Raw genomic sequence first — 21,865 nt, forward strand, 5'->3', positions numbered from 1 at the left:
ATGCAACATTCTTCACAGTATGTCACTGGAGGCTTTGAAGTCTCAGCAGAAAGGCAACTCTCACAACTGAGGGTAACTACTGAACTGGAAAAAGTATGAGCAACCAAAAGAGTGGCCCTAAGTATCGCCAGTATAGTACCACGCCAAGGTCTGTAAAGCAGTGAGACGTAATACTAAGAACTTTAGAGCAAGTAACAGGGCCACCAAAACTATCACCTGTATCCACTGAGCAAGAGCAACCCAAAGTTTTGCCTTCTTTGTCTTGTATATCAGAGCATCGATCAAAATTTTTGGAAGTCACGAAATGCCCTGCTGTACCTCCTTGGCTCTCTGCAAGCTAACAAGTTTTAAAGTAGTTTTTAATGGAATGGGGAAAGCAAATCCATCATACTTAGTAGAAAATAGCTAAAGTACTAACAGAAACAGCTTGGCTGAGAACTTGTCCCTGAAATGCATGGTGGTCTTACAATCGAAAGCAGTCTTATTTGTCCTTGATGAAAAGTCTGGCTGAAGTGAGAAAACTTTGAACAGTTAGGTCTAGGATCTAAGCCCATAACTATGGGTTTTCTCAGAAGATTCTATCTAGAGCTTCTCTTTGAACCCTCTTCTTGCATCTGGCTCAAAACATCTGCAAATGCATTTGCCCAAAGACATGGTACAGACACGGAAACGTCTGTTCCAATAATGAAGTACAGCAGTCACTCAAAGTTCAAACTCCAAAGCTCACAGACTTAGCTGAAGATTACTGCACAGCAGTAAAGTAAAGGGTGAACCCTGAAGAAAACCATACTATGAGTAGAAGGTCCAAAACTAAACAGACCGGGGCAGGGACCAAAAAACAAACAATAACAATTACAACACAAAAGAGAATGCAATGAACAAAAGCTAAAAATGCAGGAACCTCCAAAAGCAAGAATTATGTCTAATCTGAATTACCTCTCTGTATTTTAAAACCATTACATCTCATCCTATCACAACAGATGATCCATGCCAATGTACATGAGACAGGGGGAGGGAGAGGCACAGTAACCTGAGTATTATTTGCCATCCAGAGGGACCTTGACAGGCTGGAGAGGTGGGTCCGTGCCAACCTCATGAAGTTCAACCAGGCCAAGTGCAAGGTGCTGCACCTGGGTCATGGCAATCCCAGGCACAAATACAGGCTGGGAGGAGAATGGATTGAGAGCAGCCCTGAGGAGGAGGACTTGGGAGTGCTGGTAGACGGGAAGCTCAACATGAGCCGGCAATGTGCACCTGCAGACCAGAAAGACAACCGTAAACTGGGCTGCATGAAAAGAAACACGGCCAGCAGGTTGAGGGAGGTGATTCTGACCCTCTGCTCTCATGAGACCCCACCTGGAGTACTGTGTCCAGTTCTGGAGCCCCCAACATAAGAAGGACATGGACCAGTTGGAGAAGGTCCAGAGGAGGCCACAAAGATGATCAGAGGGCTGGAGCACCTCTCCTATGAGGACAGGCTGAGAGAGTTGGGGCTGTTCAGTCCGGAGAAGAGGAGGCTCCGGGGAGACCTAACAGCGGTCTTCCAGTGCCTAAAGGGGGCCTGCAAGAAAGATGGGGAGAAACTCTTTAGCAGGGCCTGTTGTGATAGGACGAGGGGTAATGGTTTTAAAATAGAGGGAGGTAGATTCAGACTGGACATAAGGAAGACATTTTTTATGATGAGGGTGGTAGAATACTGGAACAGGTTGCCCAGAGAGGAGGCAGATGCCCCATCCCTGGAAACGTTCAAGGCCAGGTTGGATGAGGCTCTGAGCAACCTCATCTGGTTGAAATGTCCCTGCTTCTTGCAGGGGGGCTGGACTAGATGGCCTTTAAAGGTCCCTTCCAACCCAAAACATTCTATGATTCCATGATTAATGCAACAAGAAAGGAGATATTTCAAAATTTATGTCGCAATCATACACTGAACCCACTTTCCCTCCAGAGAACTAACCAGACATAAAGGAAAACCTTCTGTTTTGCTATTAAGCTACGTTACAAGTCCAAAGCATATTCTTCCAATACCCAGTGTACATCAGGAACCAATACTGGGAAAATATTTTGTTAATATAAGAGGAAATAAGAAAAAAAAATAACAAAAAGCAACCTTGTACAAGAGTTAACAGTAACACCATTAAATTACCATTGTGTAAATATTTAGACGTTATCAATAAATAATATGGCTGAAAGTGATTGTCCAGCACGTGTAGTCATACAGTCATTCATAATGAAGGCTTTAAGTTTACCGAGCCATAATTATTCCCCATAAAGAAATTATTCCCTACTATTGCTGTAACTCAAAAATATTACTACTTATTGAAGAAAGAGAAGAATCTCGTCACATAATTAGGGAAAATAACCAAATGATTACACAACAGTTAAAGCTGTTAAACTGTTAACTTTGAGACCAAGAATAAGAAGACGAGGTTCTTGTTCTTTGTAGATCCAGTCAACAAAACAGCACAGTAACAATTAAATTGAAACAAAATAGCTTTAGGGTCAGGCTTTTCTCATGACAAAAGTAGAAAATTTCACTTTGAATGTACGTTGCTGAGAATGTTTCCTTTAAATCTAAGCTTTCAATCACTGCTATATTTTTTAGTGATTTCTAATAGCCAATATTGAATGAGCAGAATGTGAAGAAAATACGTTTCCAAAGTTCTCAGAAGTTTGCATGAGACTGATATATTTTATGTCTTCAAGAGGCCTCAGTTTCCCACCTGCCACTTCCAACTTGCTTAAAGGTCACCTGCTTGTTCTAAACATAACTGTAGATGAAGAAAACCAACTTCAAAAATCCCCTTTCAGCTTCCGGTGAGGATTGCTGAAATGGTACTGAAAACATGATATTGGACATAAGGTGTATACAAAGACCACGAAGTCTACTTGAAAGAGCTCCACAGGGCGAGTTCCTTGGCAAGGAAGCGCTTTTACCCAGAGACTCCATCTCCACTTCAGGAAGCCCTGACATCTCCTGCAAGATAAAGACACTCCACTGTGGAAATCATAAGGAGCTCTGCCAGGGCTTCCCAAAAGAGTCTCCCCTAGGGACAGTTGGCAGATTTTCCTGCTGCTTTGAGAGACTTTGGAGAGACCTCAGCTTAACAGTTGGACTCTCTAACCAGCCATGTTCAGCAGAGCATCTTTTGTGTCTCTGTTTATTTCCTAACTCCTCCAGGCTTTCTGAGGGGGAGGTAGGCAGCAAAGGCACCTTCTGCCAAAGCGCTCCTCTCTTCAGCCTGCCACCCTGCAGAGGCCACTCGGGAAGATTTGTCTCTGTGTTGAACCCCATTCAGGTGCTCAGGAGACTGAACACTGCAGGAATCCACAATGAGCAAATCCCAAGGGTGCTCCTGCGGGAGTTTTAAAAAACTCTAAGAATCACAAAGCTGAGCACAATAGCAGGGAAAGCTTCAGGTCATCTGCAGCCCACCCTCCCATTCTAAGAAAGGATCAATTATACGCAAGTTGTTGTTAGCAAATGATTAGTTAACCTCTCCTTAAAAACATCCACCAATGTCTCAAGTCTGGCAAACTCCCAAAGAAAGAAAGTTGCTGCAATACCTCACAAAAACCACAGGTCATCTGCGTACTTGAGAACCAGTATCTTTTATTGTACCTGGGAATAAATCTTATTTGTCCCAAATAAAAACACTGGGAAAACACAGAAGAAAAGAAGGACGTGTGGAGGGAAGAGTTCTCACAGCAAAAATAGCTCATCTAAGGAAACACTCTAACCCCAGAAAACTGTACCTTGTTTTTCTGCCTATCTCAAAGCTTCAGCCACACAAGCTCTGGCAAATTTAGCTTAAGCTATCTGTCATGCCTGCTAGTGTACTAAACGAAGAACACATGAAAAGCAGACAAATCTTCTTCCACCTTTGCAAAGGGGCATCAGATAGGTGGGACAGATGGCAGACAGCAGCATCTTAAACCTCTGTAACAAACTCTAACAGAATTCATTTGTCAAGAGTCTCAGTCATCTATGTTGGGAGCATAAATGCCACTCATTCTAGCACTTGTACTGACTCCAGGTAACTGCCTTATGAATTATGTTTTCAGACACAGACCAAGGACACTGTTCAGGAACTCAGTTATGCTGTCTCTCTGTGTTGCTGCAACAACCTTAAGGCAATGAGGACAGCTACTTAAAAAGAATGTTTGCCTTTACCAAATACTATACCTCCTAAACACCTATTATATGGAAATACGAACCTTAGCCTGAAAAAGAAACGCTAACAGATGAACAAACTGGGCCTGTCTTTTTATGGTGAGGATTTCTGTTTTTGAGACCCCTTCCTACATGCCAGATTCCAGTGTTAGTATCAGCTTCCAGGTGTGTGCTGCCCTCAATTACCAGAATTCAGAGTACGATCAGATGCTGATTTATCACTTTAAGAGTGAATGTTTTTAAAGCAGCGCTGTAAAGAACTGCATGTAATCACCATACCCCATACCAACATGCTTTTTATCCACCTCTGCAAACTGAAACAGGGAGAGAAAGAGACTATAGTCAAGCATAATTATGCGCTGTGCAGTATCCTGTGAAGTGGGAACGTGCTTATTTCTGACTGAACATGCTAACACTGTCTGGCACGGCTGTCCTGGCAGCAAGGTCCTCAGTTCTCCTCCTGACATTATAATGAACAACCCTATCACTCAGCTGCTCTTCTGCCACTGTGGCAACAGCATCTCAAGATGTGGAGTTCAGATGAGTCTGTAAGAATCCTTGAAAGGCACACAGAGAAGAAACATTCCTAATAATTTCCAAATAAAGAATCTCATGAAGGAGGGCAGAGAATAAGTAGAAATGTCTTGGACTGCTAGTCTATGTCTGGATTCTCCCCCCTAAAGAGGGCCCTGATAGTTCTTGTAATTGTAATGAGACCAATTCCGAGTAATAAACAATGATGGTAAAAATATTCAAAGTATTTTTCAGGGACTAATTAAAATAATTCAAAACAGAGAAATCAGTATATCAACAAAAAATTAAATCTTGCATCTACTAAATTATTTCAAAAATAAACATATGCGCCACCTGGGAAGCAAGTTTCAGTAGTTACAGATATTGTACACACACAAAAATGTAATTCTAAACTTCAACGGGTAATGCTACTGGATTCTTCACTTACATTTTCCTGTTGAAAAGAACAAAGAATGGGCAAAATTCACAGTAAATCCAAGAGCAAGTGCTAAAGCTGTATAAATGTTCTGAGAAATTCAAGCTAAAGTTGTTACCAGAAAGTATATGAAGTAAACACTACATTCAGTATTTAATACATTTTAAATTATCATCTTTGGCTGGGTGCATACTACATTTGCCACATTTCTGTGTTAAAAAAAGCATTTCACTTTTTTAGTATTAAAATAGACTCTTTCAAGTTGCTATATAAATTAAGCCTGAAGTAACTGCTTGTTCCTATGCACTACAGAAGATTTCCTCATGCATTAATGGAACATATATATAAAATAAGACAATTGAAAAGCCTTGAAACAGTTTGTTACATATTTTGGCAGCTTATTTGCTGCATTCATAATTCTAGTTTTAATTCCAACTGACAATACAGAAATAGAAAGAAAATTGAAGGACTTCATTGTACAGCTCTGAAGGGTTCCTGAAACTCAAACAAATAATTTAGGGGGTGGAAAGGGGAACACAGAGAGTACTTACTTACATTATTCTCATTATTTAAACTGCAAGCTTCCTGGAACTTATTCACTGAAATGAGGATGGTTAATCTTAAGTATTCAGTAAATTCCACAGATCAGCTGAAAAGTCTTCTGTGGCATGGATTAAAGAACTTTCACCAGGCATCCCTAGTTCATGCTTGGATAACTGCTTCAAAACACGGTGTACTAAATCTGTACAGGTAGAGAACACTCCCTACAAATTCTGCTAGGATAATTCTAAATTCTTCAGGGTCTTAAATTTAGATAAAATTAATTATTAAAAAAAAAAGTCCAATTTTTTGTGTGGGTTCTCATAGTAGAACACAGTGAACAAAGGGCAAAGAAGTGATCGTAAAAATGGCAAAGGTTTTATTTTTGTGCTTATTACTATTTTTACTGTGGTATCATGCTGAGACTATGTTTAGCGCTAGACTCTGAATAAAGACATTACTCCTGTCCTAAAGATCTTATTTAATTTTAGAGGTCAAATCCCAAATAACTGTGGAATCTTGACCTACTGGTACCAGACTCACCTAACACAAGCAATCAGAAGGAAGAAATGCTGATTATGTGACTTAGTTGTTTGGGTGGGGTTTTTTTTTCCAAATTAAGAGAAAATGCCATTTCCCTTTTTTTTTTAGCAAAATAAATTCTTTTCCCCTTAAAATGAGAGTGATATACCTTTAACACAAAAATGTTCTGCCAAGTATATATTTCTAATATTACTATTCTGATACTGTTCAGCTATTTGTTCCATTTTATTACTCTTGGTTTTCAACAGAAGAGCTGGAAAAAGTACACATTTGCATATTTCTACATTAAAAGCATGTACTAGCATGCATACTATGCATACTGCATGCATAGCACTTAAGACATTTTGTTCTTTGCTGTGCCATTTTTTCTTCATAGAATCATAGAATGGTTAGAGTTGGAAGGGACCTTCAAAGGTCATCTAGTCCAACCCCCTGCAAGGAGCAGGGACATCCCCAACTAGATCAGGTTGCTCAGAGCCTCATCCAGCCTGGCCTTGAATGTTTCCAGGGATGGGGCTTCCACCACCTCTCTGGGCAACCTGTTCCAGTGTTCTACAACTCGCATTAGGAAAAATTTTTTTCCTAACATCCAATCTAAATCTACCTCCCTCTATTTTAAAACCATTACCCCTCGTCCTGTGTCACAACAGGCCCTACTGAACAGCCTCTCCCCATCTTTCCCGTAGGCCCCCTTTAGGCACTGGAAGGCTGCTATCAGGTCTCCCTGGAGCCTCCTCTTCTCCAGGCTGAACAGCCCCAACTCTCTCAGCCTGTCCTCACAGGAGAGGTGCTCCAGCCCTCTGGTCATCTTCGTGGCCCTCCTCTGGACCCTCTCCAACTGGTCCATGTCCTTCTCTAACTTTCATTTTATATACAATTACACCTTAAACTATGTTTTAAATGCTTAGTTTTATCAAATTATTAATGCCTATGTCTCAGTATTTATGGAATGCATTAATCATTCAGAATACAGTATTTATACTTTCAGCATTAGAACAAAATTGAAAATTTGGAGAACCATTTTAGATCAATTTCTTGTCCTAAATAAAAACATTAATCAACATTAATACATCAAGCATATTGGAAGCTTTGTGAAAGAAAGACCGGGCACACAAAATATAAAGACAACAGTAAACTGTGCTAGGTGTACAACAGAACTATCTATTAAAGAAAAAAAGTTTAAAATCAAAGCTAAGTATCAAACTACCATTTCAGTGACTAGCAGAGAAGCTGCACAGATGGAAGTTTCAGATAAAAATAAAAAGTTTTGCTGCATATTGCTACTTGCCCAGCCATGACAGTGACAACAATTGCACCAGAGGCATCACCTGCTAACAGACATCAGAGATGTAGAAAAGGCAGAGCATTCAATGGTATTAGACGTTATGTACACAGAACAAATATGAATATGAGATTTTTTAGATCCCACTGATTATTTAGATCAGAGTTTGTTTCATGGTTAGCATCACAAAGCAGGAAATACAACCCCATGACGTGCTTGCACTGAGGAATGTGTAGAGCAGGTCCAAGACCTCACCGTGAAAGCGCCACTGAAGCAGTGACTACAACGTACTTAAAATCAGTATCACTGCATGAGCAACAAAGACCAAGAAAAATCACCACAGATGTGCTAATCTTCGCAAGGTGGAAGTATGTAAAAAAGAGAATGACTTTAAAAATCCAGAATGGGCTCCTAAAACAAAGGAATCCTCACAGGCAGAAGCAGAGCCTACTGAAGGATATCACACTGGAAGGGCAGTGCCCGAGTACACAACTCACTAAAGCAAATGCTGGTACAGGGTAAAGTGTAATAATCAGCTGACTAAATAACAAAGTCATTAAGTCACTAAGCAGAGATTCAGTTCAAAATGAAAGTAACCATGGAGAAGCAGCAATGGTACAAACACACAAATGAACATACTGCCTAGGCTCCATGGTATTCACCGACAGGTTCTAATGAAACACAGGATGGAGTGGCCAAATCCTGCAACTTCTTTGGTACCTGAACACTGGAGCCAAGCTTGAGAAACTAAAAAGTTCTCTGGAATACATTTGACTAAGCTTGAGATTTGATAATAGGAATTATAATAAAGGACAGAATTAGTGGACATCTCACAAAATACAGTCCATCTGTGAAGAGCCAGTATAGCTTCTGTAAATGCAAGTCCTACCTTAGAAACCTGCTTTAGTCCTCTGCAGGGGTTACAACCTCGTGCACAAGGGTGACTGAGCTCACAAAGCCTCCTCAGTTTTTCAAAAAGACTTGAAACAAAATTCCTCACTAAAGGCTTTTAAGGAAACTAAGCTGCCAAGACATAAAAGCAAAGATTGTGGCATAGAAAAATAACTGATTAAAACAGAGGAACCAGATGATGCGAGTTCAGACTCAGTTCTCACAACAGGGGGAAGTCACTTGCGCAGGAGCTGTACTGGGAACTGTCCTGCTTAACACACGCGTAAGTAACACGGCAAGGGAGAAGGAGAAAGGGATGGCAGCAGATCAGCAAAGTGAGACAATCTACGGATCGTACATACTTGTTCAACATAGTAAGGACGAGTGCCTTAAAAAACAGCCAAAACACCTTATCAGTCTGAGTGACCAGGTAATAAAACGGCTGGTGAAATTTAGATTCATGTAAAATGATACATGTATGGAAAACTAATCCTAGCTTAACAAGAGGCTCTGAGTGGACCAGTAACACTAAGGGGCAAAGAGTGTGGTTGTGCTAAGTAAGTCGATGAAAACATCCGCTCAGTGCTTGGTCATACTAATAAAGGAAATTAGGAAATTTCAAGAAGCATTATGAATTACTGGGAAACACTGGGAAAGGAAAAAGAGTATAAAATAGAAAAAAAAAGGTCGTTCTATATAATTCTATAAACTTATTTTTGTTGTATACTTTTAATATTGCATGAAGCTTGTGCCTGTTCCTCTTTTAAATGAAGTAGTTTTTTAAAGTTTTTTTTTTTTACAAAAAGTACTGAAGTCTAAACCATTATACTGGCACTGAAAAACTTGACATACCATTCTGCAGAAGAGAATATCTTAACCAGAACTTGAGCTTCTCTCAGGTTATACACAGAAAGTCAGCTTACTTTTAAGTGAGCCTCTCAGATGGAAGAATTTATAGAACATGGGTGATGTTCAGCATTCCTTCTGTTACTACAGTGCTTTGGAGCCACAGCTGTAGACCAAGGCTCTGTTGTGCAGCTCTGTGTTGCTCAAACAGCAGCATACAGCCAGACCTAGGTGAGAAAGTCCAACATGGCCAATCCTCTCATACGATTTTTCTTTAACCAAGTTCCGTTTGAGTAATAGATACTGCAGGTCTATAAAAGATAAAGCTTTAATTGAAAGCTATGTCAGAACCACAAAAATCTGCATAGTTAAACACTTTCCAATTTCCAGCCTAAACATAGTAATGCCCCACCTTACAGATATTTGATCTTTTGCCAGAACCATTGTTTATCTCAAGTAACTCTTCTTCCTTCGGTGTTTACCCTCTGATGTACTTACATGGGGGGAAGATCACAAGTCTTTTAAACTTTAATTTTGTACGTCAAATAATTAACTCTCCTAGTCTTTAGCTGCATATATTACAATCATAATAAATCATTCCTGAATACAAACTTTTATGTTAGATCTTTCCAGTGCTTTGTAAAATGTCAATATTTTATTTCTAGCTATTTCAGAAATACTTCATCTAATACAGCCTAATATCAAATGTGCCTTTTTACAGAACTCAGATTCATTTTTGCTCAGCAATTACCATCTGGGTCAGCTAGCACTTCTCAGGTTTTCTCAAGCACTCTCCTACTGATAAATGTAAAAATGCTTCTTTTGCCATTTCCACTTTCTATTACATTTCACCCTAATCAATTCAGTTTTCAGAATTATTCAATCTTTCTTCTATAATATAATGATCTTTCACTATTTAATGATGCTTTCCCATTGCCTCATCTACAGACTTCATCAACATCTTCCCACTTTCTGCGTACTGATTAAGATGGGTATCTCTTTCAAGAAACTTGCAATTTAAATATGAAGCAGGAGACAAGAAAGTAAGAGACAGAAGAACATAGAGACAAATATTGGCATTAGTATTGCCTACGCCTGTTTAGAGTGTTTTGATTGACTATAATGAAGTATTTTTACAGATATTAAATAGTGAATACCATTAACACAAGCATGACAAGCAGCACAGTTCTGTATGACTATGCATGCAAATTGCACCTGGAAAGTTTTCTTTACATACACACTATCCACTTTGTAACATACAAATACAGTTTTGTGCACTGAAAACCTTTTCAATTTTTCTTTTCATTGCTTGTTTCTTTTCCATGAAAGATACACTCATTGAGAATCAGAGATAAGGCTGCTTTCAGAATGTTTAAAATGAATTTTTTATATAAGTGAAAAACGGAATCTTTTATTCTTTGTGTACAGAACTACCCAAATCAACAAATATGCCCTAAGTGATCTCACTGAATTCACTGTACCAGTTTTAATTATTCTTGTTAAAATGTATCCAAGAATCAGATCCAAAATAAGACTGAGCACTAAAGGCGAGAGCATGAGAAATTAGCCAGTTGGCTCTAGGGATGGAATTCACAGGCTCCATTAAGCACCTTCATTCTCTACACACTTAATGTGCAGCCTGAGGTATAGAAAAATAGTCTTCACCATACTCAGTATCCTGTGTAGAGGAAATACCTACAGCCACCAAAACTAAATGCACAAGAGAAACGTGTTTCTGAAATTTTACTTCTTTCATGGATTTAGATACCTAAGCTACACTTGAAGTAAGCACCTCAAATTACATTAAACATTTCCTGCATTTAGCTTTCTCAACCACATTATCTGTATCCAGACAACTGGATTAATTGATGTTATTGCCCATTTGTCACACAACAGCCCAGGCGCTAGAATGCTGAAGGGAAATACTGATTCACTAAGCAGAAACCCTCCATCTATTCAGTTCCATCCTTCTCACTTTCTAGGAGAATGCCTTAAGCACCAGGATACCAGCACTGGTACCCTATATGTTTCTGAAATCTGGCAAAGAAAAAAGAGCTGTGATTTGGGCTTAACTCCCTACTGTCTATGTGCATGAAATGTGCTCAGATCATTCCTCCTGATTTGCACTCCCGGAAAAAAGCAGCAGTATGAATGTCCAGCAATGGTTTCTAAACAGCCCTTGCTGCTGGCCGCACCTCCAGACCTGGGCTCAGCACAGTCTTCAAAGTTCATGAAAGTTTTCACTAGAAACGTTACACACTGGTGATAGTTAATTAGCTTTTTCAGATTTTTCAGTTATTCAGATCACTCTCTTGACCTTGGAAATCTTTATCCCATGCAGAATCAAAGCCGGGAAGGTATTTTAGAGGAGAATACCTGCATAGATGCCTTCCCTGTTCTTATTCTTTGCCAGTGCCATGGACGGAGCATGAGATTTGTTTCCTCTATTTTGGCTTGGCTCTATATAGCTCTTCAGCTCTTAAGTAGCACTTCACACAGCTGTGTGTTTCCGCAAATTCCACCTTCAGTTCTGTGAATTTATTTAACTTTGATATTTTACATGTATTTTTCCTAATATTAGTGATTTTTTTTCCCCTAACATTACGGTTACTCTACATTAACAATCTCAAAATGAAACCTTTGTCTGGAAATATGATATTTTCTAGTTCAGGAAACATTTCAACTATAAAAGACAAATCTATTTATCACCTCAAAAACAAGCTGCCATTTGCCATGATAATTAAATATATGTGATAATAGGAAATGTCAATAATAATTTAATCAGCACCATGCTTTAATACTCTTTTAACATATGATGAACACACAAAATTTTATATACCTGTGCTCAAACACAGTCTCAAATTGTAAAGCGTAATTTATTTTTAATATACTTATTCTCTAATCCCCCCTGCCATAGTGGATTATCTCACTGTAAGGCATATCTCAACAAAATCATATGTTTTCAAGGCTTCTGACAGTTTCTGTGGCTACTTCTATCATAGGTCAAGGCTGCACGTGTATTGTATGTACAGCTGCATATGAAAAGATTTCTTCCATTCCTCTTCCTCCTTGTCAAGAGAAATATTTGGAGCTTACTATCAACAGGCAAAAGCAACTTTACACCGTAAAGGAATTTTTAAAGCTTATGAAAATAAATTACTTCAGGGTAATAAAGGCTGTTCTATTACAACTGTAGAGCATTCTCCAGTTCCACAACACAGAATATATATAAGCATATAGTTGCAAGTGTACACACACAACACAAGCAAAACCAGCTGCAGAGAAGATTTCTTGCCACAATATGATAATATGCTTGTGAATGGAAGCCCTTAATATACAAGGTATTTTTGTGAGTCTTGTTGGTAAATTTTTTGCCACCTCTACTAATCCAAAATTCTAGAGATTTGTATCTACATTTGAATTATAAAAAGAACAAAACCTCACACCTCAAAACAAGCAAACCACAAATTATTCTCCACTTTACTTGCCGAAGTGCAGCTCTGTTAGTGGTTAGAAGGTTTTCTACAGGTGTATGTTAACGCATTTTATTTACTGTTAAGAAGCAAAAATGGCTTCTATCGTTCACTTTTATCACTCCACCTATTAACACCATTTCCTGGTGGAAGTAGTAGTAGATTTGAAACAAACAAACAAACAAACAGAACCCATCAAGTAAGTGTAGATGAAGGCATAGAGAAAATATTTTTTATCTATGACTTGCGCATGCATACCCTGTGAAAATAAATCTGGCTTAATCCTCTTGCCTGAAAAAAGATCTGAAAGTTATTTTCAAACACTTTAAAAATGCAGTTTCTCTTTAATAAGCTTTAGCAGCGAAAGTAGCACTACGGAATGAACATTTCAACCAACCTGTTTTAAAAATTTGTTGTATATCTACTAGATTAATGAAAAAGGAATAAATATGCACATCTGATAAGCTGTTTCCATGGATAAAGTTAACATTTGTTTAGGAAGCAGTGCTTCTCCTTCCACAAACATCCTGGGAGCCTTCTGTGGAGCAACTTTCCCAATAGTTCTGGCAAAGAAACACCAGCTGACTCAGAGGAGGAAAGAAAGGGCAAATTTTGAAGCTTGTCTTCCCTAGAAGAGGGAACCAAGGGACACAGTTTGCAAAAGAACAGATAGTTAATTTGAGACTATGAAAGCAGCATTTGGTCAGACCTGTGAACAACTGAGAACACAGGATGATCTCATGGCTAACACAAAAAGTGAATTTATCTTTACTTCAGACAAACTCAGAATCCTAAATCAAACCATTCCAGCAACCCTGGGCAACGTAAGTATTTGGAAAGAGTTTTATAGAAATTCTGGACTCAGGTATATACCTCTGATTAGCAGCTAATACCAGAAACAGAATACATAGTGAACTAGTGATAATGGGTTTTTTCCCCCAACATAAACAATGTATCTCCCTCTCTATCGATTTTGCAGGGTGCTCTTCAACCTGCCTCCAGTGGAAGGAGTCTCTTCAAGAACAAGGATTCCCATGTAATGGTGCCTGTACCTCTTACAGTGCCTTCAGTTCTTGAGAACTATACAGAGTCCAACACAGAGCTGAAGTTTTAGATCGTGGTTTCCATTGCCAGTGATGTACTCAACGTTAAAAAAGAACACAACAAACCAGCTTGGGAAACAGTATCTTAGAATATGGATTCTGAAAACTGACACCAAAAGATCACAGTCATCCTACCTCAACTAGTTGATTACAGATTAACTCATAGAAAAAAATCCACTTTTAATTTTTCTTCTTCCATGTAGATCATAACAAATCTAATTATAAAACGACATGTCATCCTTTCCTTGGGTGATGTTTCCAAGATAGAACACCATTACAAGCCAATCCTAAAGAACTGAGTTGTATTTATGTAGTCTTAAACGCAAACAAAGACAAGAATTTGTGAGGAAAAGGAAACACTACTGTTAATAAAGCTTCCTGAAATGAAAAGCCTTGGGAAAAGTAACATTTCCTTCTGTTTGAAAGTTACTCCTATCAGTAGAAGGCACCAGCATCAAAGAGACATATCAATTACTCTCTTTTGTTACTGATATCCATGCTTAGCTAAAATTTTTCTAAGACACTAGTATTTGCTGGCATAACTTGGGTGGTAGGCTCACAGATTGTTTCATAGCCTAGATGTCAATTCTGCTAATCAAAATTAAAAAAAAACAAGGCATACACACCAGAACTGTAGATATAAATAAGTACATAAAGTCCTTAGTGTTATGAGATGACTGTGATCACGCCAGGGAGATAGACTAGAAGCATGTAAAATTATTACATCGTATTTTTTAAAAAGCCAAGGAAATATACATTAAAAAAAAAGCTTAAAATGTCATAGCTAAATCAGCAGATATAAAACTGCTTTTAAAATTACTACTTTTTAAAAATTCAATTAGAATAATAAGCTTGCCATAGGACATACCATGCAAAGAATAAAAGATGTGAAGGCCGTATGTACCTTTTTTGAAATCGTTATGTAATGCAGTTATTCAGTGTTGTAACACAGACCCCAAACTGGTCTAGCGCAATGTTATGAGCTCAATTCTCTTCAGACAAAGTCATGATGAAAATCATCAAGAAACAAAAAATGTATAACATACAATTTTTTAAACACTCACTCCATGAGAATGTATGTACAAGATATGTATTTCAGAGAATAAAAGCTGAAGTTTGCTTTTGGCACCTTTGTAGATGATTACCTGGCTTTTTCTTCCTGTTCTCCTTTTAGCAAAGGAGAGCTGAAGACTTCAGATAGCTAACTTGAATATGATTTAAATACAAAAAGAAAAAGAATGCATAAGATCCCAACTGTCATATTAAAGTAAAACCTGAGCTCCACTACAATGTCTGAAAGGAAGCCTCTCAATTAGAAAGAAAGAGATCACAAAGTCTCTATTCCAAAAGCCCGTGGAAATCCCAGTCCTACAAACTGATCTAAAAAGAATGCTTTTCTAGTTCTACTCAGTCAAAATAATTCGTAGGAATGAGACTAAAAGTCAAACAGGCATAAACTTATTAAAGACAGAAGGAATTAAAAAAGAAGTAATACAGTGGTCAAGACAGACGCAGTCCTTATTTTGTCCACACACGGCATAAATGACAATGGGTTTTGCTCTGGTTTAAAAAAAAAAAAAAAAAAAAAGAGGGAGAAGGGTGGGGGAAGATTATGTTCAGGGGTCCACAGTTCCTAGGTAGTGCTAATTCTCCCCTCTGTATCTAATTTATCCCTTCTATCTGCAGGATGAGTAGTTTGCATTTTTGCTGTATTTTATCACAATTATGACAAGCATCCACAGATAGGTTGGTTGGAGGGGTTTTGTTTTGTTTGGTGGTGGGTTTGTTTTTTCTTTGGTTGTTTTTTCTTTTCCAAAAAAAGCTTATAGAGGCTTTTAAATATCACTATCTATTGTGCAGAACATTTCCTTCCATTATTTTAAGGCCTTTTACAGAAAAACAGTCATACACTCTCAAAACACCCAGCTCAGGATCATGTTTCTGAGAGTGGCTACTTATGATTGTCTAAGAACAGTACAAGTAAAACCAGACTTCATTACATAGCGTAGTAACTTTTCACCACCAGGAATTTAGGCACTCCCCAAATCATACATTGTATTCACATTAGCGACTCCTAACTGGGTATCTATCTAACAATTTTTCTAAGGCTTAGGACCAATCATACTGTCAGCATACACATCCAGAAGCAATTAATGTCAAAACGTAAGCATTACGTGAAAACCTACTCCCTTGTTTTAAAGCATCTACGCCATTCCACTATACACTAGCCTGCTTCAGGAAGCAGCTTCTCATTCACATTCTTTAAGCTTCTGAATATCTTTTTTCCAAACTAAAAAATCCCAAGCTATTCAATCTTTTCTGTAGAAGCTAAGGGAAAGGCTGTTCAGTTCTAACAGAATTACCTTAGAAAAATTAAAAGTCAAAGCTACAGTTCTGTAATTGGGAACTCTATCAATATTGTGACCATTTTAATGATCACTTGAATGTACAGTCATAGGGCCTAGTCAAGATCACGGAATAGGCAGAACATATAATCCCATCACACATTCAGTCTGAAATCTGTTGGTTTTTTTCCTTCACTAAAATAACGTATGCTTGGGTGGGTGGGGAGTTGCTTAACGGACCATCCTAACTTCTTTACTCCATTATGCCTCAGTGAGTCTGTACATTTCTGTACATAATACATAATTTTATTAAAACACTAGAAGCAAGATAAAAGGAAGCATGCTGTCTTTTCCACAAGTGGTCCAAATCGAATCATGGGTATTTCTTACATGGTACAATGCCATCTTCTTCCTACTATGCATCACTCACAGCTGCTCATCTCTCCCTTCTTTTTTCCAGTCTTTGAGCACAGTAAATTGAAAATTAGAACTGAAAGAAAACCAAAACCAACCCATAAATAAAACACCCCTCTGTAAATAAAGACAAAATGCATGTATTTCAAGTCATTATGCTTCTCTAGCATTTTTCGAACAACTAAAAATCCAGCCATTCACCTAGAATTAAATAAGTAATTCAGGCCGAAAAGCATGGTCCTTCATTAATTGTTTCTATATTTTGTGAGTATAAAAATCAGAAACAACTTTTGCCTTTTGGACTACACAGGAGTTTAGCTTTTTTGCAGGAGGTTCCCTCCTGTTGAAAACTTTAGTCTTGTCAGTACAGGGACATTATAAAAATTCTAAGTTTCCATATTTGTGCCTGTTTTGAAAAACTGATTAAAAAACATACCTGCACGTAAATTACATACAACTATTCACATTTTATTGTGCCAAAGCACATAAGTCCTAGTCTTCCTCTGCCTTCCAAATCTACTATTGCACATAAATGCAACTGAAGTGCTTTGTGCAACTCAAAACAATAGCTTCCTTGTACATACAATTTGCCCACTTCAGGTCTTTAACTATGCAACTAATTTGCTGATTTTTCAAAATAACTCAGACAACACTGATTTAAAAGTTAATTTAGTTTCCTGACGCCTCTGTTACTATATTTAAATGAAGATGAAAGTGAAATAACTTTTACTAGAGCATAAACTATGTTTTCAAGCACAATTGGCAAGTTTCTTTTCGGATGACATCAAACCAGTTTCTCAGTATTTTATTTGATATTATCAAAAGGGAGAGAATCTATTTACAATCTTTTTAAACAATAGTTCATTATGTCAGTTTTTGTTTTTCCTTTTCATTTTCAAAGAGTTATATAACCCACAGTCAGAACGAGAAGTATCAGGGACATCTTTCATGGGTACAGACAACAAGGAGGAAAGAGGGCTGTTATTTGCTGGTATTGGGGGTTGGTTTTTTTTTTTTTTGTTTTGTTTTTTTAAATCCAACAGCTTGTGTTAATTTGTCTTGAGAATGATAAATCTTACCTAAAATCAAATTATTTAATTTTGCTTTGTCCATATCCTTATACTTATTTCTCTCTTCACCTTATTTCCTCATGTATTCTCTCCTTTCTCCCCGCCCCCCCCCCCCCCCTTCAGTTGAGTAACTGTCTCTCCTCTGCATTTCAATTCTGTTTTGGCAGCTTGGATCTCCGACTGTTCCTTCTTCCAGTCACCAAAAAAGCTACATGTTGCTGGGTGAAGAGAATGTATTACCTCACTCAGAGTGCCAAAGGAGCAGAAGAGAGGCTTAGGTCTGTGATCTCTTGTCAGAGCTTCTGTAGCCAATGTTAGGACTAATACAAAAGTGGAGAGGAAAACAAGACCACTTTTTTAAAGACACCTGTTGCTTTCCTGCTGGCAACGTTTTCTGTGTATATACACATAGATCTAAACTTTCTAAACTCAATTTTTCAACACTCAATTTTTCCCATGTCCTGTACCTGTTTAAACTAGCCTGAGAACCTTAAGATTAGCACAATGTAAACTACCTAAACTTGTGTTTACTGAAGTGCTTTTCATATTTAAATGTTCCTCATTATTGTACTGAATATACTTTATGACACCTTTTTTTTTTTTTTTGTTTGAGGAAATAAAGAGATGAGTAACTACTAAATTATTTTCAGGGATATGCAGGGGGGGGGAAGCAAGTCTTGAATTTACATAACCTGACAGAATCCTCCAAAACTTCTGATATTTCAAATGTATTTTAACAACTGTTGCTGCCATTGCACAAAATATAGAACATGGGCAGACAGGACTATTTATTATATTTAGAGGAACACCTGCTAACACATACAAACCCTGCTTTTCAAGTTTCCAATCAAGCCACTGAGAATAATTGAAACTAAAGTACACTTAGCTATAATTAGCTGTAAACATGAAAAAGATGTTTTAGGTATTTTACTTTAAACGCATATATACTGATATGGTACACTTATTACAAAAGAACAAGTAAATTTAGATCTATGTGCAAGTGTGTGCACAGCTACGCAACTAGAGCGCTGAGGGAAGTAAGCATAATTTCATGAGCTGCATAATTTTGGGTTAACTTCTGAAAACATCTCTCATAAGATGCACACAACCTGAAGTTGCCTACCATTCTAGAAGACGACACATTGCAATACAATTTGCAGTGTTGCCTCATTCCTCCTTCCTTCCCCCACCTCCCGCTCATTTCCTAAAGGAGGAAAAGGAGAAAAGAATAGCGAGGACAGTCTTCCATTTCATAATCACCACTAAAAGCAATCAAAACAAGTCCACATGCTCTAACTAGCATAGGTATGAAAAGACATTAAAATCTACCATTACCTAATAGTATAGCCTATATGACACTACCTAAAGTGAAAACTAGTTAGCAGCTAACATGAAGGGATTTGATTATTCAATACAGTTCATTTACTGCAGAGGGTCATCAAAATGGATCAGCATAGAGGCAAACTATCATAGAATCATAGAATGGTTTGGGCTGGAAGGGACCTTTAAAGGCCATCTAGTCCAGCCCCCTTGCAAGGAGCAGGGACATCTCCAACCAGAGCAGGTTGCTCAGAGTCCCGTCCAACCTGGCCTTGGTATCCTTACCTCAGTAACAACATCTCCATGCTATTGCTGAGGAAGAGAGGAGTGGAACTTATATACTTCTGTTGCATAAACTTACACCTGTTTTATAAGCAAAAAACAGTTACTGATCTAGAAGCAAACTTCGTTACTCCAGATGTGTTGACCACTGACCTTTCATCGCTAGTTTGCAAGCACCCTGGTAAGCTTGGGCTTCTTTTTAACTAGAAGCATTTTCTTTTCCTGCACTCTCTATGCTACTACACCTGCAGGTACAACAGACGAAGTTGTCCTTTTTTGCATGTGCAGTGACAGGAATCCTCACAGCTGCAGAAATTCCAAACAGCAGGGATAAAAACTAGGTCACCATGTGCATAATATCAGCCCCTCAAAGAACTGCAGCTACAGGAGGTTAAGTTGCTTGAATCGATTCATCACACTGACCCCATTCACAGTGATTAGCAAGAATCCTTACTCATTTTCTATATCAAGTCTGATGAACACAGTGTTCTAAAATTCACAGGGAGACACAGCATCACATAGACATGTGGTTGGAGGGACCTCTGGAGGTCACTTAGGCCAGCCTCCCACTCAAATGAGGACTATTGCCAGCACCAAACCCGTGAAGCCTTGGCTTTGATTCATCATGATCTAGAGGCCTGAAAGTGCCTGCTGTACTATTCTTGTAGAATGTTTTCAGAAAGTTTTTAGAAGTCCACACATTTGAAGTCAGAGAAGTTCAGCTCAGTAAAAAAGTCAGAAGAACTTTGGACAATAAATCACAGAAATAGGTCAGGCTGGATGGAGTTCTGAGCAACCCGATGTAGTTGAAGATGTTCTTGCTCACTGCAGGGGGGTTGGACTAGATGACCTTTTAAGGTCCCTTCCAACCCAAACCATTCTATAATTCAAAAAGATCTCTGAAGATCATCTAGACTAATATCCTTCTTAAAGCAAAGTCAGCTAGAGCAGTTGCTCCAGGCTTTTCCCTGTCAGGTTTTGAGTATCTCCACAGATAGAGTCCACAATGTTTAGACCACCTGTTCTCCAGTGTTTGACTAGATCCACAGACAGTTTTTTATTATGTTTAAATGGAATCTCCTGTGCTTCAGTTTGTGCCACATGCCCCATCTTGTCACTGGGCACTGCCAAGAAGAGCCTGTCTCCATCTGCTTTAATTCCTTCTGTGAGGCATTTATACATATTGATGAGATTCCCCTAAGCCTTCCCTAGACTAAACAACCTCAGCTTGCCGAGATTCTCCCCATGTTACAGATGCTCCAATACCTTAACCATTTTTTGTGACCTTTCACTCCAGTACATCCATGTCTCTCCTATACTGGGGAACCCACAATTGGACCCATCACTCCAGATGTCATCTTGCTCTTGCTGAGTAGAGGGGCATGATCACCCTTCTTGACTCGCTGGTGACCCTCTGCCTAATGCAGCTCCAGACACTGTTGTCCTCCTTCGCTGCAAAAGCACCTTGCTGGCTCATGTTCAGCCAGCAGCCCCAGGTCCTTTTCCACCAAGCTGTTTTCCAGCTAGTCTGCCCCCTGCACGTACTGGCACCTGGGATTGTTCCTCCTCAGGTGCAGGACTTTGCACTTCTCTTTGTGGAACTTCATGAGATTCCTGTCAGCCTGTCCAGGTCCCTCTGAACAGCAGCACAACCGCCTTGTGTATCAGCAACTCCTCCTAGTTTTATATATTTTGTTAAGACCATCAAATGTTTTGTCAAGATCTTTTGAAGCAGATATATTGAGGTGTGTATGAATCACAGCAAAGAAACAAAAATAAAATATTACGAACTAACACCAGGACATTCGGCTTTGATCAGCATCTGGCTGAGCTTTATGATTGTCATTTCTTTCCATCCATTAAATAAAATGCAAACAATAACCATCATTAGAAAGCACAGGTACTTTACCACATGCTTGAGTACAGAACAGAAATAGCTTTATATATTGTATCAAACTAATCATATGATCTCCAGATTTTTTTCCTAGTGTTTATTCTTTATTAAATGGTTACAGCCTGCTGGACAGATGTGTGAACATACTCTGGTGGTTCCTCTGTTGCCATGTCCAGATGGCACTAGGCCAAAAGACAGGAACTAACAAAACTGCATCTATTTCTACATAAATTTTATTGTGAGGCAATCATAATATAGCTTTTGTTCTCTCTACAAATCCACCAGTTGTTTCCCTGACCCACTTATAAAGATAGTGACTTTAATCTTCAAAGTCTCTAGCACTATGGTCTCCAAATATCTCAACAGTCTTGTTAGGTAGGAAAAAGCAGGGTTCTTAAAGTATTTCCTCAGTTGAAGGGAGCTGAAGGAGCAGAGACACTTCTGGGAAGCTTCCTGGGTTTGGAGTATGGTTTGTTTGTCTGCAGGTGCTCCCTGTCCCTCCCTATTCTCCTCACTGCCCAGGAAAAAATAATTAAAAAAACCCACAACATGGACATCAGACGCACATATACCTTTATTTTTTTTATGTGTTTATTTTTTTTTTAAATAAACTTATTTTAAAGTAATTTTGGAGCTATTTTCTTTCTGAACATAAAACATCAAAGCACCAAGTGTTTTGTTAAATTAAAGTCAACTTGATTCTTATATACATCTTATTATAGGCTCAATTATGCCTACAGTA

At 38.4% G+C, this 21,865-nt stretch overlaps 1 protein-coding gene across 3 annotated transcripts in view; it reads right to left on the bottom strand.

Moving 5' to 3' along the window:
• The window catches only part of WASF1 (WASP family member 1), a 100,407-nt gene that overhangs the window by 47,772 nt on the left and 30,770 nt on the right, over window positions 1-21,865 (bottom strand). The gene's annotated exons all lie outside the window — the stretch shown is intronic.

This window comes from Chlamydotis macqueenii, chromosome 3 (genome assembly GCF_036417535.1).
Source record: "Chlamydotis macqueenii isolate bChlMac1 chromosome 3, bChlMac1.mat, whole genome shotgun sequence".
NCBI lineage: Eukaryota > Metazoa > Chordata > Aves > Otidiformes > Otididae > Chlamydotis > Chlamydotis macqueenii.